This window comes from Protopterus annectens, chromosome 2.part1 (genome assembly GCF_019279795.1).
Source record: "Protopterus annectens isolate FY-2018-M chromosome 2.part1, PAN1.0, whole genome shotgun sequence".
In the NCBI taxonomy this organism is placed as follows: domain Eukaryota; kingdom Metazoa; phylum Chordata; order Ceratodontiformes; family Protopteridae; genus Protopterus; species Protopterus annectens.
The window spans coordinates 1,006,344,648-1,006,361,256 of NC_056729.1; positions in this window are offsets into that span (position 1 = coordinate 1,006,344,648).

Below are 16,609 nucleotides of genomic sequence, written 5' to 3' on the forward strand. Positions count from 1 at the left end.
TATCACTACCTGTTGTTTGTGTATATATATATCTATCTATCTATATATATCCGTAGTATATCCTTGTGTGTGTGTGTGTGTGTAGATATATATATATATATATATATATATATATATATATATATATATATATATATAAGCGTTGGGGCCCTACACACATTTTGTACCACCTTGTGTATTCACAGGCTCACCATCCATTCATATTTGCACATACGTGCCTTTCCTGGTGTTATGGATTATGAACAATTTGTGGGTTACAAGTGTAGGTGGTCGCAACATGTACTACATTCCGTCTGTTTACAATGTTGGCATAGCACTTCAACGATGTTATGGCCACTGGTATAGCCCTGCCTCTGGTGTGAAGAGCAGTGCTCTACTCACACTTGTGTAGCTTTATGTGACATACACTGCAAGCACTTCATAATTCCTTACTTGCTCTGGATTCCCTTCACAACCCTTATGTTTGCTTTTGTCTTTCGGCGTTCCTTACATATATATATATATATGTGTGTGTGTGTGTGTGTATGTGTATATATATATATATATATATATATATATATATTTATATATATGTGTATATATAGATAAATATGTAGATATATAATTGCATATTTCTGTTATGTCTGTGGATATTTATCTATACACACATCTATCTATATATATAAAAGTTACAGCTGTACAAGACAACATACATTTGCTATGCTAATAGCTGCGTACACCCGCACAGGACCACTTGCATCTACTTATTCTGAGTTACATATGTTTACAGGCACTTCTTTGGGATTACATGTGCCTTATTCCTTATGACAGTACCACTTTGATGGAATCCGGTTAACGGACCCATGCGAACGCGGTCACCTTTACATGTATAAATGTTGGCTTTACAGCACAGAGACATTCATTACACAATTAATATGTGCTATAGTCATACTTGAACTGGGAATGCCTTTACGTTGGGCAGATGCTGTAACCACTACACTATTGGTGTTCTGGCTCATTTATATGTATACCCATGGTTCATAGCTACTCTGACATACACCTCACTGCTTCCCTTACACAGCAGGCATCCATTCTCCTGCTGGGAAAATCACAGTACTACAATTAGGACATTCTCTGTTTCCTACTGCTCTGGACCCGTGCTGCAAGTCTACTCACTCCAAGGATATTCATAACTCCTACGCTTATAGTCCTCGCACATACGGGTCTTAGATTGTCAGGGTGTTCATGTGCTGGTCTGGGTTTAGGCTCGACTGACTGGTGACTAGATTTGCCCTGGTGCTGTTCAAAGATCAGACATAGCACATGGATAGAGTTAGTCCAGAGTTTAACATTCTACCTGTGTTTACAGATGCAGGTGTTTGAGCACCTCTGACCACATTATTGGGTCGGTTCTACATAATTTAGGGCGGGGAGTGGTTCCACTACATAATGCAGGTTGGGGGGTGCTTTCCACGTGTTTCCCTTCCCATTTGTCTATTTCACTCATTTATAGATACAATTAATATTATTCTGGACATCTGTTATAAATTCACTACAGGTATGCAATAGTCCAGTCAACAGATGTGACAGTTGGTTGGTGTACTTCTGTGTACGGACCTCTCTGATATTCGGGGACTCATTTATACAGTGACAGGGACAAGGCTATGACAACTTAGGGACAATCACGGACACTTCTACCACATTAGTACTATTAACTTGGAACATGTTGACAGATTTGTAATACTACTAATTTTCTGCAGTTAAATGCATCTATTACTCTTCATTGTTGTAAGTAGTCATTCTCATTCAACACCTTTCCCCCAAAGGTCACTGGCTTTGTGAGTGGTTAAGGGGCTGGCCAGTTATTGTGCAAATGCTCTGACCATTGGTATCATTGACATTGTCATATGTACAGGTTGGGATGTATTCTGGGGACAAGGGTTGCCACCTTTTCAAATGGCCAAGATGGGACATTTTCGGAACACACATCAGATTTTACAAGCCGACACATACCCACGGTCAGTACAACGGATAGAACTTTACTTACTTGCCTACATAAAGCCTATTGTTGTAGCGGTTTAGTTGCTTATTCTGTTTCTTGTAACATTTAGGTATTGTAGATACTGCAATAATTATTTTCTGCAACTATTACATAACATATGGGACATAATTATGTCCTACAATCCCAGGACATTTGCCATTTGTAATGTATTTTGTCCGGACACAACTGTCCAAAGAGGGACTGTCCCTCGCAAAGTGGGACAGATGGTAACCCTACTGCAGACACCAGATTGTTTGGGCCAACACATATCCACGGTCAGTGCAGGTTTAGAACATTCATTTGTTTCCTAGCTGTGAGCCTTATACCTTTGGCGCTTTTGTTGTTTGCCTGTTTCTTGTACGAATTACATTTATTCTATCCTGACGTGACCACTTTAGGCAACTGTTACATGCAGTATGGTACATAGTTATTTCCTACGATCACAGGACATTTGGCATTGTATCATTGTTGGTCAGGTCACACCTACACACATTAATTGTCCCTCACACAGTGGATCATGAGGTATCCAGTTTACGTCAGTGCCTTCATCACCCTTATACCATGTGCCACTATATGAATGTGTGCAATATATTCTCTCGCTTATTTGTGTTGGGACACGTGCATCATGGGCAGGTGTTTGATCCTGGGTAGTAGGTTATGCATGACCATCTAGGGCTGGACAGTCTCGTGCACCACTACTGCACATTCAAACTTGTGTCCAGATATCTACAGGACTGGACTTCGTGTCTTCCATTCTAATGTTTACACAGGTTACTTATCCATGAGGGATATCCCAAAAATTGAACAAGACCGAAACAAGACAAATACCGACCATTCTTCTGGCATTATGAAAATGTGATGGGGGTTTTACATGCAAGGGATACATAGTTTGTAATCCTGAAACTGCCTAGGGTGACACTACCTACTACATATGCGTAGTGGTCACTATGTGTAGATGTGGCTGCACCAAACCAGTAGGCTGGATTTGGTTGACGTTCAGGTATGGGAGCGGGTTGTGTGCTGTGGAGGGGATGCTGGGTAGTTCATTATGCATCCAGGTGTGTTGCATTTGATATGGCCAGTTCCATCAGGACCAGTCTGTGGGTATGTGCCGGTGACATGTCTATACATTTGTATCGCACATTTTAATATTCATATGTTTGTGATATTGTGTTCTACAGTATGGCCTGTATGGTTGTATTGCAGATGTTTATACATGTTTTTGTGTTTCTTTCTGCTTCACCCGCTGCTCCCTTATACACCTCCGGTTCACCTATTCTGCATACGACACAGTATCGCCTTGGAGGATTGTACCATTACCCATCCCCCCCACACACACATATTCCTGACACTCCATACATCACTGCTTTGGTTGTTGGCCCATGACACGGCCAGAGTAATACATTGCATACCCTACATATGTCAGGTACCTGTATGGTTGTGTGGACTACCCTGCCATGTTTGCTTTCCACATGCTTTACCTCATGCACCTAGGTACACGCCCATACTTAACTTTCATTACATGGTTGGTATACCTGGGTAATACCCGTTCAACTGTGACACATCCTGACAAGTTCGGCTTGTACCGCTGATGTGCGGATTTTGGCAGACTGTTCTAATCATTGGTAGGATGCCACCTTTTCCTATGTCCAGGATGGGATATATTCCGGACACATATCCAAATGTACTGGACAACACGTACCCACAGTGAATGGTACAGATAATACTGTTCCTTTCAGCCTACATGTTGCCTTATTGTTGTAGCAGTTTATATGCTCCTTCTGTTTCATTTACATGCTTATTCTATTTCCTGTCACATTTGGTATGTGAAATATGGACATACCTTTTGTATGTGACTATTACATGCCTTGTGGGATATGATTCAGTCATACGGTCGCTAGATATGTACATTTATCGTGTATTTTGTTATGGACACATCTGCCCAGCTGTGTACCCTCCCTCACACTATGGGTCAGTTGGTGACCCTAATCATTGGGCTGGACGTACCTATTGGCAGCGTGCTAACATATGATGCATTTCACTTCCACTTGGTATAGCTATCTACACTGCGTTGGACTACGGGCACATGGTTTTCCATGTCATTTGTTCGCGGGATAGGGACCCGTTATTCCCTACCGTGCATTTGTGTTTGCTTCTTCATTTTGTGTTTGCAGGAACCAGGGCCAGCCTTAGCTGAAATGGCGCCCTAGGCGAAGTACTGTTCTGGCGCCCCTTAAGCCCCACCCACACTGTACTTAAGGAATACCCCTATCTGAGCCCCACCCACAGATGGGTCACTCCCACCAAACGTACTCCAGTTCTTTCAATTTTAAAGAGTATTATTGGTGGAAAGAGATGTTTACATTTTGTTTGTACAAGGTGGGTGAAGGCCAACATATACAGTTGTGAGAATAAACCTAAGACTGGCTACAGGGCTGTCTGTAAATTATGGGAAGTGTTCATGGCTGGCACACAAATTATTATTTCCATCAGGAATGGCAGTTCAGGTCTATGTTATTTAGAATGTCTCTGGAATGAGCATCTCTGAAAATGTTCATCACAGCTCTCAACCATTTATATCCTGAATCAAGAGATAAATCCAGAAATAATCAGGGGCTAATAAGAGACACAGTTTAAAATATTAGTCCTGTAATTATTACTGTACCTCTCACCCTCTAAGAGCAAGAAAGCTGGACAAAGCCACAGATAAAAATGGGACAACGGCCCAAAGATAGGGGCAATTTTTTAACCTGGCTCTTGCAGGCTTAGAAAGTTGATAGACTTCATACCCTACAGAAGATTAATTCTGAGAATCAAATGTCTGTCATTATTTTCTAACTTCAGTCTTTGATGATTTGCCATTAATTTTCCAGAACCATAACTTTATGAAAAACAGACCAAACATGTGAGACAAAAATCTGGATATTCTGCGAAAATCTGTACATCTGAGAGTATTGTTAACTTGAAAAGTTGACAAGAAAAAAGAGAATGTGAATTAACGTGCATTTTATGAAGAAAAATAAGTCTATAATTTTAATTATTCCATGCCCTTTTATCTCCAAATCGTCAGTTTAAAGAAGAATTAGGAGGGACAAATCAAAAGTCTGAGCCAAAATTAGAGAAGACCCTGAAATCAGTGATTGTTGTGAGATGTGACCATCAAAGATCCCTAGCCTCATTAAATCCAACTTTATTTACGACCCCTTAGGTGATATAAACATGCCCGAGTTTGATCACCAGCTCTTCAAAACTCACTTGTGGTTTACACAAGGCTATGCGCACATGTCTGCACACACACCACATGTGCACATCGTAACTGGCTTGACAATTGGCTTTGGAGCGTCAGTGGACTGCTGCATCCTCCCTGTATTGGTACATTGAGATCAAATTACATCCGGATGAACCACAATGGCAGTAAACCATACCTTCCTAATTCTGACTCAGATTTTAGTTCTGGGCTCTTAGTCCCTCCAAAACTGGTGACTTTTGGAGAAATGCTAGTGAAGTACACTTAATGACTATATTAAATTCACTTTCTCTTATTCTGTCACTGTCTAAAGTTGATGGCACTTATATTTTAAAAGTGCACCTGGTTATTTCTGGATGTGTCCCTGATTCTTAAAGATTTGTCCTTGATTTGTTGAGAGCTATGAGGTAAACCTGTGTGTGTGCCTTGAGTAGATGGGTGCATATTCATCAGCATTATTCCTATCATAAAATGTGTCCCAGAATCAGACTGGCTGCTTTTTTGTAATCATGCCATTTCAAATCAATCTCTGAAAATAATTAGCATTTTGAAGCATCTTCAGTGTCCAAAAAAAATTCAAGGCCCTATAGCTCCTCAACCAGGTGAAAGCTTGGGGAAGTGAATGGTGTTGACATGTGACATACCTGTTCAGCTCCCACTCTCCATCATCTGCAAAAATGCACCTGCTACCCCAAACCTCAACATGCAAGTACATTTTTAAAAAGCAATGAGTCTCGCTTTTCACTTTTTTATAGGACCCCACCAGTAGACACACCCCACTATGAAAACAGCTTATCTTAGTCTGAGCGGTAATGGACATGGCACTCAATGGGAGGGGGCTCCTGAAGGTACAGTGATTCCCTTCTGATGTGCTACTAAATGATTCTGAGGATTCCAATCCAAACACTAGAGTGAGAACAGCAGGGTGACATAACAAGCCAAAGTCCCAGGTGTCAAAAAGTGTACGTGTATAGCGTGGACTTGGTGGATTAACTTCCAAGTGCGCTGCAAAGCATTATGTGCGGCATCTTTTTATATTAGTTCTCCTAAGGACCCCCTTGCATCACCTACTTTTTAAAGATCTAAATTGGGCTCTATCAGTAAGTTAAAAATTGACCCTTTGAGAGTAACAATACAGATGTCTTTACACCATGTTGCCAGCTTTCATTCAGCAGGAAGCAAAGGTCAAGTTCCAGTTGTGCTCATTTGGAACGCCCATTTTACCATCTCTGTGGACTTGATGAAGTTGACTTTTGACTTGGGGCTATCTGTCCTTTGCGAACTCTTTCCAATCTGGTGCGCTATCACCAAGAAGCAGAGAAAAACAAAGTTCCTAGAGCCCGAGATATGTAAGAAGTCCATTTCCAGAAAAGTGGGATGTATATTTTTTTCTGCAGAAAACAGATGAAAATTGGAGCAGTAGCCAGGGAAATCAGTGGTACGAAAGCATCACTGACTGGATGCTTTAAATAAAGCTCAAGAACAGTAGCCGGTTAGCTACTGACTGATCACAGATGTAGGGAGAGGGAATGGAAGAAAACAGTAGGGGAATGTGCTGTGAGGTCATGCTTTAGATTACGGAAGTGGGGGCGGGCGCAAATGCTACAGAACAGGTGGAGAAGTCGGGCGGAGAAGTGGAGAGGAAAGTAAAGTACTTTATAGGTTCATAGATTAGTACTAGGCTAACTGCCCTTATGGGCTATTTTAAGCCTAGCCAACTACCCAATGTGAGAATCAAACCCTACACCTTGTGTCGCCAAGGTAAACACCTTAACCAATATGTCATCCTCCCATTGTTACTTATTACAAATTTTCAAAAAAATAATTTTTTATATGTTTTTCAAAGTTATACTCCACAAGCTGTGGCTGAAATGGCTTCCTTTAACTCAGTAAATTAGCCTGGTTACAGCATGCATACATATGTACATTAAATAAACAACAGAGTTTCTCATGGATTCTTTAAATTCCACTACATTTAAGCAGCAGCTGATATGCTGTCACCATACATTTACAATCTGGTGAACAAGACCACATCACAATCTTTGAGTAGTTTCCTAGCTTCTCACTGGAATCTGCATTTACTTGGAAGGCCTGGGGGGATGCTCTAAACAGCAGATTTAATAAACAGCTAAGAATCAGCAAATTCACTATATGACAGTACCCAAAAGTCTTACAAGTAGCTTCACAGTTGTAAATCACTAAGAGGCCTAGCCCAATTTATGAACTGTTCCACAGCACTGTCTGGTTATGGGTCATCCTCAGATTCACACAACAGGCAAATGAAGGCAGATGTAATCGAACTTTAAAGGAATCAGCACTGTGTAACAGATCAAACAGCTTTAATTGTCTGTGCTAATGGGTAGACAGCTTCATGACCACATACTTGAGCAATATAACTAGGCAGACACACGAACACTATTTGGGAATGATAAACACTGAAGCACCCAGTGAAAACAAACCATAACATACATGCATACATACAAAATAAGACAACTATACTGTACATAAAATATTACAAGTATAAGAAAGTGCTGTGCAAATTTTTCTTAAACGTGTCTTCCCACACACCACTGCAGTCCTCCACTTATTTTAATTCTTCATCAACTGATTTGTCCTACTTACTACACCCTTTTCCCTACATAGATTCATAACAAAATTAAGAGTTGCAATGAACAGCACCCGACTTTTTAGGTCAGATAATTTGTATGGCAATAAATACTAAAACGTAAAGTTTCTGTATGAAGAAAAAAACACAAACGTTCCCATTAAGCACAGAGCAAACCTATACCACAATAGAGTGTAATACGACACACATTTTGCCACACACGTTATATATGCGCACAGTACGCATGCACATTATGTATGTAGAGACACACACCCAGTACATGCATGCACACATTTCTGTTACAGCTCACAAAGCTCAATGTAATTATACAATTCAATTCTGCCAACACCTCCACATACAATAGACTGCAATTATTGCACAAATTCATTTAAACATACTTCACGGTCATAAAGATTAACTGTTAAATACAATACAAAAACCTCTTTTTGTATAATAAATGAACACTGCATCAAAACTAACAGCCTTATGAAAAAACAGGCTAAGCGCCCAGTTCCACCTAACCCCCACCAATACAGAAAGGGTTCCAAAGAGGCAGAATGCAGTAGACAGGAAGGCACTAAGATAGGCCTATGAAAGTCCAGCAGGCAAGTATACTCCAAGCCGAGATTATGCTGCCTGACCCCTGAGTTTTTACTTACCATACGAGCAGCTTCAGCCCACGTGCGATCCTCCTTCTTCCTCTTCTGTTTATCCTTCATCTTTCCTCCCTTCTGCTACGTGATTATCAACAGCTCACAAGACAAACGCAAGTGCAGTCAAATAGGTCAGAACAGCGACCACAGATCTATGCCATTGGACGGGAATAAACATTCGGGCCTCCCTGCGCCTACAAGATCACTAAGGAATGTGGCCCGACATAACAACGGGGTCAAAGAGCACCTACTGCAGAAATTAAAAAAATAGAAAAAAGATAAAAAAAAAAAACAACTCGAGTGCAAATTTATTTTAAGGTTGTCTAGCACTACAGTAATATATTTTGTTCTAGACAGTGACTGCGAGGAAGATAAACACATTCTGTGTCGATTTTTGGTTGATGCATTTTTTAAAACAGGTTTAAAAAAGTCAAGGAAGTGGAGAAAACAGAAAACAACTGTACATTAAAATTGCACCCTTTATGAGGCTGGCCTGTAAGGCGCCCTAGGCGGTTGCCTAGTTCGCCTATGCCTAAGGCCGGCCATGGCAGGAACTATCTTGCATGCTTTGCATATGTTTCAGTATCCACGGACACTGACAGATGTTATTACTATCTTGCAAGTTGTTATATGCAAGCATTTTAGGTTGCACGTCGACAGCTGGCATTTCCACGCCTCCGTGCGGCAATTCGACACTCACTATGCACTCGCGCTCCTTTCCTATGCACGTGGCTGTGGCGGCGACGCGCCTTCATTAATATGCATTTGGCGCTACTGCTCCATCTTCACGCCGCACTGTCGGCGCAAGCCTACTGCCGGCCTTGCACCGAGCTTCATGAATCCCGGGGTATGTCTTCCTTATAAGCAGTTTGCTATTCAAATATATTTTTTCTGCCTTATTTGTCCATTGATATTCTACCTTATTTTATATAACTTGCATTTCCAAAATATCCAATCCAAGAGCTATTTAATCATCAGGTCTCTATTAGAGCTTGCAGCATGCATATATATTTGTTAACTTACTGATATTGTTTTTTTAGTAATATTACATAAAATATGTTTCTTTCCATTTCCATATTATTCATATGGCACTTACTCTTCTTATTAATTTTAGTATTATATGTATTTTTGACTATATATATAAAAAATGTCATAATTTAGATGTGTGTCTAGCAATTGTGTACTGTTGTTCTGGTCTGAGTTTCACATCCATACATTAGTATTTAAATTCAGCATGTGAAAATGACAACTCATAACATACAGCAGCTGCTAATCTCTTCTGTAAGTTTCTCGTTGTTCTTAATTCCTCTAAACTATTCTAATCAGTAGCAAACATCTAATTTATACAGTTGGGGTTTATAAAACTGCAGCATAAGCTATTAACATGTAATAAAATGCAATCAAATTATATATCAGAGGCAGCACATTGTAAAGCATTACTACAGCTTTGTTTTTCCAATTCTTCACTTCTAAATTAAGATTTTTAAAAAAAGAAATGTTATTTTGAGCAAATTTCTCACACATACACCTGAAAAGAATTTCAAATCTCTTCTCATTGTCATAAAGGTAATGATTCGGGCACTTCCTGCTTTCACAAACGTGATGAACTTTGAGCTGTTCTAGTACCTGGTTTTCATAAAAACAGCTCAAGAAGCAGGCAGGAATGAAAGCAAGCAAGAATCAAGCAGTTTGACACAACTAAGTCTTTCTTTTGATCTCAAGCTCATTTTAAACCTTAATTGCTTTATAAACAATCTGTGAAAGGAATGTGTTAAAAAGAAGAAAGCAAAAAACATTTTAACACTTGTAATTAGCATATTATTTAGATCTTACATTCATTTAACCTAATAATACACATACCAAGTAAAATTAAAACAAATAAAATAAAATTCTATTCTTATATACCAATTCAGTTAATTATAATTTAATGTCATTCTCACACTCCGCTGAAAATGGACCCACGTCCAGTCGGACACTCCCGGTCAACAAATTTAAATAAATAAATAAATAAATGCCATTCTCACACAGGAAGTATTTCTTTAACATTTAGAAATGCATTTATATGTTTAGTTTAAATGAAATATATTAACAGGGGAATTCAATAAAGCCTACATGATTTTTTTTTTGTGTACTCATTGCGGCATGATGCGTACACCAGCGTGAACAATGCTAGATTCAGTAAGCGCCGCTTAGCAGCATGGAAGCACGTGCAAACAGGGAAAATATTGAGAAAATGCAGATTACCTGGTAAGCAGGTGAATCTTATGCAAATAAGGCAGGTTGAGCGATCCAACAAGTAGAAAGGCATCTGTGTAGTGTCAGTGGTGTACATGGAATTCTTCCATGTACAGAGGTATACACAGAGAAAAGAGGATGTAAAAGAGAAGAAATGTGCACATACATCTCCTGAAATTGTATGACCACATACAGATATGTGCAAAAATGATGTTGTGGATGTCAAAAAGAGGAAGTGGATAAGTTAAAGTAATATTTTCTTTTCTTTATTAATCTTAGTTTGTTTGTGCTGCACTCCGCAGTGCCCAAACATGCTCAATCCAAAAAATAAAAAATAAAAAATGTGCATTTTACAATTTATGTCAGACATGTACTATAACTCCCTGCATCTGTGCCATACAATGGTACATTGGCACTGTTGCTCAGGTCATATGGTGCTCTGAACCATGTAGGTTCCAGGCTGTCAGCATGGAAATATGCAAATAAGGTGTATGTCTTGAATAGCAAAATGGAGTAATTGTGTTCGCATAGCATTTTGTGTAGGCTCCCTTGCCATGTTAATATTCCCAGTGGATGTGGATGCCAGCAGGGGGGTGTGTCCAGTCACTTTTAGGATTGTTTAATTTCCCACTGTGCATGTTTGTGCTGCACATTGCATAGCTGAGCATGTTCATGTGGAAAGATCACCCTGGTCACAATGATGACATAGGCAACAAGCAATTAAAACCAGATATATTCAATTATTGATTTTGACTTTTGTGTAATCTTTGCTGTGCGGCACATAGCTGAACATGTTCATGTGTCACACCACCCACATGACAGTGATGACGTAGGCAGCAATGAATGGAAAGCAGATATTTCCAATCAATATTTATTAATGTGTATAAGCTATGCTGTGCAGTGCACAGAACCATGCCGTGTGCTAAAATAGGGCCATTAAATTATGTTAATCACATTCTGGGCAGGTGAAATGCTTAATAATTAGCCAATCACACATACTGCATCTACAGCATACCTCCATAAAATATGCATACACCCTACATTCTGCTTTTACCCAATACTCTGGACCATTGGTGTTCACACTTGAGAATTTTAACTGAGATAATGCTAGGGGCTGCTGCAGGTCTGCTACATCTGTATGTGTTAGATGCTGAAGTTACTGCTGCTGGCGATGCTGACAATAGGCCTAGGCTGAAAAGGAGAAGAGTGTTCAGGCCCAGGATAACCTTCCAGGAGCTACATGAGCTGGAGATTGTAGAGCACTACAGGGTGGACAGGGACATATTACAAGAGCTCACTGAGCTCTGCCACCCTCAACTCAGTGCCAGAGCCAACAAAGGGGAACCCATCCCAGTGGAAACAAAGGTATGGATACTTGCTACAGGTACTTTTCAAAGACCAACTGGGGCATTATGGGGGTGTCACAGGCATCTGCATCCAGGATACTCCACCAGTTCCTGGATGCTATGCTACCACATGCCAGTGAGCATGTATCTTTTCCCCTCTCCCCTGAGGTGAGGGCCAGCAATATGCAACAGTTTTAACATGTAGCACACTACCCTGAGATACTGGGTGACACAGATTGCACCCATGTACACATCAAGGCTCTACCTGATGAGCAGGGTAGAATCTATGTTAACCACAAGGGGTACCACTCCATCAACTGCCAGGTCATGTGCAATGCCCAGGGGATTATCCTGAATGTGTGTGCGGGCAGCCATGGCAGTTATCATGTCTCCCATATCTGGCACACATCACAGCTATACCAGATGTTTGCTAGTGGGGACATCCTACATGGCCATTTACTGGGTGATGCTGGCTACACCCTGGAACCATGGATAATGACACCATCAGAAATGCACACACACCCACATTTGAACTCCATAATAAGGCACACACACAAACTAAGCACATCATAGAATGTGTGTTTGGGTTGCTGATGTCACGGTTTCAGTGCCTCAATATATCTGGTGGAGTCCTGCAGTATTCTGCAGCCACAACTGCACATATATTCACAGTATGTGCTATGCTACACAATATGATCTTGCGGAAACAGCTGCAGCAGGATCAGCAAAGGGTTGGGATACACAGCCTCACACCAGTGCCTAGGTCACCACAGCCACAGTCACAGGAGGACTTGGAGAAGGAACCCCCTGTTGATGTCCCTGTAGGCAGACATAGGTGTGCTCAGTATGCCCTGGCATTGGCTAAGAGGCAACACACAGCACATTCACTGACAACCTAGGGATCTATGGACTGAAACCTTACTCCTACTCAAATACAGACATTAAAAATTATGACAGGCAACCCACACATCCTGTGCCTACTCATGTACTGGCTGTGTACTGCTTGCATCAAACAGAGTCCGCCCCAAACTATGGCTGTGTCAGCTGCTTCATTTGCAAGGTAAGTCCGTAACCTACACAGTACTTGTAAGGATTATTATGATATGGAATTGTATGTATGGCTCGGTTGCATTATGCAAGTAAATACAGTGGACTACTTGGACAGAAATAACATCCATATGGGATTGCAGATACCCATTCCACTATCATGCTTTCATTAGTATTCACTAGACCTCCTGCATGGGATATTCATGCAGTCCTACTGCAACAGATTATTGGTACATCAGTCTAGGGTGATGTTAGACAATGGGGTGACATGACAGTCAGACTATTGTGTATCTCAGCAGAACATGTGGTGTATTTCCACCACACGCAACACAGAAGTGTTCCCTTGTAAGTGCTATAACAGAAACTCATCAATGGTATATCAGCATTCTAGGCAGTCTCAGAACAGCAACATAGAAATTGACCATACATTGTATATCTTATTTAATGCAGGAATAACAATGTACATATCTATGCAGCTGATTGAGTGATGAATGATCCCTGTCTGTCAAGCAGCTTGTGTGGCTCAAAGGACTAGGACAATTAGCTTGCGTGATGGCTTTCAAGGTTCTACTCTAGAAGTACCCACTTATTTTGGATGTGAGGTATCATTACTTTGTGTTTCACAGACTATCACGCTGTGTGTGGTGCAATATTATTAATCTCTGTCACATATTAATTACATCAAACAACTTTAGAAAGTCATAGCCAATGTCAGTGACATGCAGCACTAATGAAATAGGGACAGATGCCATTTTGTGTAACACACAAATCCCAGACTGGAGTACATCTATGTGTGGGCTGGAGTCAAGTTATAACTAGCAAAAATCCCACACTTAGTTACGCAGAGCCCAATTCAGTTGATCCCCACTCAAAATGACTTCTTATATATAGATATGTCTACAGAAACATATATATATATATATATATATATATATATATAGGTTAATTTTACATGCTTGAAATGCTAAAATATCAAATTTTAGAATTTTTAGCCTGTAAAGTGGAATGGACGGAAACCGCAAATCCAGAAATGTCGAATGGAGAATGTTGAACCCACAGTATGGATAGCGTGTTAGGTAAGTGTACTATTTGGAGGTTTTGAGGAGGGTTTGTGTGTGAGTGTGTTGGGATGTTTGAGGTGTGGGTTAGGGTAGGTGTTGTGCAGTGTGAATGTGTTAGTGTTGTGAGTGCTGGTGTTTGTGTGTATGTGATGTGTGTTTGTGCAGGGGGGTGGAATGTGCAATGCTGGGTTGTGTGTGTTATGGAGGGTTGTGCGACCTCGGAGTTAGTATATATAAGTAGGGGGGTGTGGGGGTGCAGCCCCCCACATGGGGGGTTCAGGGGGCTTGCCCCCCCCTGCATATACAAAGGGTAGGTGTGCGTATGTGTTTGGTTGTGTGCGTGTGTGTTATGTTTGTTGTAGGGAAGTGTTGGGAGGTATGTACGTTTGTGTATTTATGTGTTTTGTAGTATGTGATGTGTGTTTTATGCGAACTTGTAGATTTGCGATTTTGGGTGTCGGGTTTGTGTAGGTTCGGTGTTTAGGGAATTCGACTTCATAGTTTCGTGATACTAAAATTCGATATTTCAGTATTTCGAGATTATGAAGTGAATCTATATATATATATATATATATATATATATATATATATATACATATCTGTCTTTCACTCCTTTCTCTCTCTCCCTATACATATATATATATATATATATATATATATATATATATATATATATATATATATATATATATATCAATCATCATCATCATCAGCCCCTTTTTTCCCTTTTTTTGTACATGGGGTCGAGATATCATGTTAACTGTTGCCAACTCTCTCGATTCAGTGCCACACTCCTGCCTTCTTCAACACTCATGCCTGACTGTTGCAGATCTTCTTTCACACAATCCATCCACCTCTTTGCTGGATGTCCTCACTTCCTCTTACATTCTTTCTGTCTGTCCCAAATCTTCCTCACCAGATTGTCTTCAGCTTTTCTACACATGTGCCCAAACCACCGTAATCTGTTTTCTGATGTTTTCTGCAATTGGAGCCACTTTGGCTTCTGCTCTTATGTCCTCATTTCTTCATCTGTCCCACAGTGTGCATCCTACCACCTTTCTCAGGCACTTCATTTCCATCACCTCTAGCTTCTTCAACTGTTCTGCCTTTACTGCCCAGGTTTCTGTATCATACAGTAGAACTGATCACACCACTGTCTTGTACACCTTACTTTTCAGCTTCTTTGGCATTCTTCTGTCATAGACTACACCTGATACCCTATGCCATTTGGCTGCAGCCCCTCTGATTCTAGCTTTGACCTCTTCATTCAGACTTTCCTTCTCCTCAACAACCCCTCCCAGATACTTGAATCTGTTTACCTGTTCCACTATCTTCCCTTCTATCTCTATTCCCAGCTTCATCTGATTTCCCCAATTTGCTGCCATTACCACCATTTTATCTGTGCTTAGCTTCATTCCATGTGCCTTCAGATTTGCATTCCATTCTCCTATCCTTTGCTGAAGTTCTAGCTCAGAGTCTGCCTGTACTGCCACATTGTCTGCATGCAGTAGCTTTGCTGATCAGTCCCCTCAAACCTATTTGCTAATGTAGTCCATCACCAGTATGAACAGTAGTGGATTCAGAGCCGAACCCTGGTCTACACCCACTCCCACTGGGAACCCCTCTGTGAAGCTGAACACTGTTCATACTTGAGTCACTGGGTCCTTATACATAGCCTGCACTAATTCTACCAATGTTTCTGAGACTTCAAACCACCACGGTACTGCTCAGATTACCTTTCTTGGGAACTTGTCATATGCTTTCTCCAAGTCTAGGAATTCTCTCTTGGACTCTCTCCTCATCTCTACCTTCCTCTCAAGTATCTGTCTCAATGCAAACATCAAGTCAATTATGCTGCATCCCGATCTGAATCTGAACTGCTCATCTCCCATCTTACATTCTACTACTCTGCATATCCATTTATCAATCACCCTCTCCAGAACTTTTATGCAATGTGGTAGGAGTTTGATGCCTCTGTACTGCCCACAGTTGTGAATGTTTCCTTTGGTCTTGTACATTGGCATGAGCATGATTATTCTCCAGTCATCTTTTCTCTCCACACTGCTATTAGTACCCTCAGGAGCCATTTCTCCCCTATCTCACCCAGCATCATTAACATATCTGTTGTAACCTCATCTGAGCCTGCTGCATTCCCTGACTTCTTCTTCCTTAGTGCTGTTCCTACTTCTTATAAGGTGGGCTCCTCTTCTTCTCTCATCGTAGGCTGTTTCTGGGGCAGTACAGCTTCTGTAGGTTTTTTTTTCATTCAGAAGCTGCTGGAAATAAGTCTTCCGTCTGTCTTTGATGTCCTGTGGACTGGTGAGCAGGTTGTTGCTGGCATCCCTTATGAAGGGTGTCTGACTATCTTCTTTATCTTTCTGTCTTTGCCTTGCAA